Genomic DNA, 3,370 nt, shown 5'->3' with positions numbered 1-3,370 from the left:
CTAAGTCTATTTGTTTAACAACAATGTATGATTATCATGTCCGTGCTTGAGGCTGAGGATGGAGGAACAGTGACCTATTTCATTTTTAGTGCTATAACTCTTCCACTTTCCAAAACAAAAGTAGTAAATGTTCTAGAATAATTCATCATACTCCCTTCATTTATTTCCTTTTTCCTAAATCTCAGCAATGGGGTAGTCCAGGGGTGGACAAGCGGGAGAAGAGTGGAAGAATGCTAGTGTGAGATGGAGAGTGTACATTTTGCCTCTTCCCCCACTTTCAGCCTTCACTGTAGCAATGGGAGTTACTGGTAACATGGAAAACCAGAATCCAGGGACCATCTGAAAGTCTTATTTTAGGAATTTGTTCTAGCCTTTTCTGCCACCAAACCTCTCTGGCTTTTTTCCTTTCTTCTTTTTAATATTAGAATTCTTATCAGTTAACATTAGCAGAAATGAAATAATTGAGTTTCACCTGGTTTTTCTTTCCCTCTGGGAGAGAAACTAGATAACAGTCAAACATCCGGAAGGCAAGCAATTAGAAGAGGAAGCCAAGGATAATCAAGATTTGACTATACATTCATTGTAACTGTTGAATTATTTACCTGTTTGACTCCTGGACTGAGCCAATGCGGTTTTGATGGCAGAAAGGACAGTAGCCAAGGACCTAGGAGGTGGCTCTCTGGATTTCATTCTGCAATTAATTGTGGGTTTTCTGAAAAAAATCACTTCTTTAGGTTTGTTTTCTGATCAGGAAAATGAGAGAATGTGATTATATCAAGGCTTCTCACGTTCCACTTTCATCATATTCACTTGGGGTGGTTTCAAAATATACAGATTCCCAGATCTGACTGGAGGACAGAGTGTAGTGGTTGAGCCGAGGACTCTTCATTAGTCTGGGTTTAACACCCTCTCCTGTCACTTATTAACTGAGTCACCTAAAGTAAGTTATTTCAAGACTCCAATATCTAATTTTTCTCATATGTAAAGCAGGGATAACAATAACTATCTACTCATATTGTTCCTGGAAGGATAAAATGATAGAAAGTTTTTAAAATAGCAAGTATACTGCCTATCACATACCAAGCATTCAACAGATGTCATACATTATCATTGTATATAGCCCACAGTTTGCTTACTGCGCGTATGTGTGTGCGTTTGGTGCAAGGTAGATGTTCCATAAATATCTGTTCAATAAATAAAAGTTGGGTGTTTTTTTTTGTTTTTTTTTAGCAACTTTTTCTTTTGTTCTCAGATCTGGAATTCTTTATTAGCCCAGGAATTACTTCCCCAAGAAAGGTAAAGCTAGTTTGAGAGAATTGTTTAAATGTTGTGTTCAATCTTTGCCCTATGCTTACCCTTAGACTGAGATAATTACAACATAATTTAATGATAAAAGCCCTACTAGAGTGGGTGAGTTGAGAACAGAAGGGAATGTCTCAGGGATTGTCAGCCGGATCCGGCCGGCTACTACGTAATCCAGTACAATGACTCTTACCTAGGTGCGCTCTCCATTTTATCTTACAAGATGCTGTAGAACTCTCAAAGTCACTGTCATTACAATTGATTCTGAATCACAAAAAGGGCAATATTCCATTTTCCGTTTGTTACCCAAGCAGAAAACAGAATAACGTAACTTTTTAAAGGCTCGAAAATCAAGGCTATCAAAAATAGCGAACTTCTATTCCCCATTAAGCAGCTGGTCAAAACAGTCCACGCACACTGAACTGAGTCGTTTTTTTTTCGGTGGTGGCGGTCCCTCGCCAAATATTCAGCTTGTGGTTCGCGGTGTTTTTAGTGAAAGGAGTTACCAGTCTAGTACCGGCAGAGAGGAAATCGCCTCGGAATAATCTCTGGAGGTGGCCTCCTAGAAAGATCGCCGGGAGGGAGGAGCCCTGATTGTCCTGGAAGAAAAGCATGGCCCCATCCGGGAAGTCACAGCTTGCCGAGAGGCTGGGGCTGGCAAGCTCTGGGTGCTGGAGGTGGCAGACGCCGAAGCAGCCGGCCTCGTTGCTGGGGCCTGAGCGGGGGCTCAGTGTGTGCAAGTGAAAGTCTCACAGTCGGGTGGACACGCGTGGGCTCTGGCCTCGCCCGCCACGCGCGGGGTCGGGGCTGAGCCTGACCTGGGCTCATCCTTGCCCGCAAGCGTAACGGCCGCCTGCGGTCGCCTCCTGCGGTCGGCCCCTGCACAGGAGGGCGCTGCTAGGGCCCGGGAGCCCCGGGCCTCCGCTGGGCGCGGCAGCCCCTCCCTCCGGGAGCCCGCGCTTCCGCCCGAGACCCGGTGGCGGCCGTGACCGTGGCCGCGCCGCGCCTTCCGCCTGGGAGCTGCAGCCGCCCGCCCGCGCCCTTCTGCGCCGCGCCCACAGGCCGCGGGAACCGGGCCCAGGGGCCTCCGCCACGCCATGGAGACCCTCTCCGAGCTGGACGTTGGGAAGGTTCGGCCGGCTCAGCGTTTCACTCCCGCCGGGAATGGGCCACTGGGCACCTGCAGCCGCCCAGGAGCGGCGACTTGGCTGGGCAGTGGCCGGCGGCTGCCGCCACGGCGCACTGGGAGGGAGAGCGGCGCCAGCGGAGGCTCAGTCCTCTCCCAGACTCCCAGCGACACTGGAGAGCCCGACTCCCGGGGGGCCGAGTGCCTCCCGGGTCCTCCTGCTGCCACCGGCAGACTGGGGGCGCCGACACGCCAACACTTGCGCCGGGAGCATGTAATGGGGCATTTCCGTTATCCTCTCGAAGACCTCCGCCACTGTTCCTGCTTAAACAGTCTGATGTGGGAGCCGATTCTACCCCCCGCCCCTCCCTTTTTTCACGCACCTTCGTTCATCTGCCTCTTCTTACCTTCCCCAAAGTGCCAAGGCAAATATGGACATAAGTGAACAAGTTAGGACACTGCCAAGTGTGTATTGGGAGGGGTGCGGTAGTGAGGTAGGAGAAAATAATGAAAATAAAATTATAAATGCCAGCGTATGTAACACACACATACACGTATGTTCCTAGCCTGCCAGCAATCCTGGCTATGTCCAAGTGGAGACAAATTTTAAAAGCTCAGTCTTAGGAGAAAATTTGTCATGCACAGGCATCAGTGGTAGCGGGATAGCCAGGAGCTTCCTTCTCAGTAATTATTTTACTTTTCTGAAGCATATTCATATCCCTGTCCAAGGGACGGGAGAAGTAACACGCTGTTTTAAGTCTATTTCCTGCACAACTGAGGCCGGCTTCTTAGGGAGGGCAGCATTAGTCACCTCTGCAGCACAGGTCCCTGGACTCTGCTCAAGGTGTAATATGAGGGGACAGGTGCCTTAGGGAATCGGGAAATCACCACACCGTGTTCTAAAGCATGTCCCCTTCCCGGCTGAGGGCAAGTGCTTTTCTT

Source organism: Eulemur rufifrons, chromosome 7, assembly GCF_041146395.1.
Source record: "Eulemur rufifrons isolate Redbay chromosome 7, OSU_ERuf_1, whole genome shotgun sequence".
Taxonomy (NCBI): domain Eukaryota; kingdom Metazoa; phylum Chordata; class Mammalia; order Primates; family Lemuridae; genus Eulemur; species Eulemur rufifrons.
Note: the sequence above shows the minus strand (reverse complement) of the source record.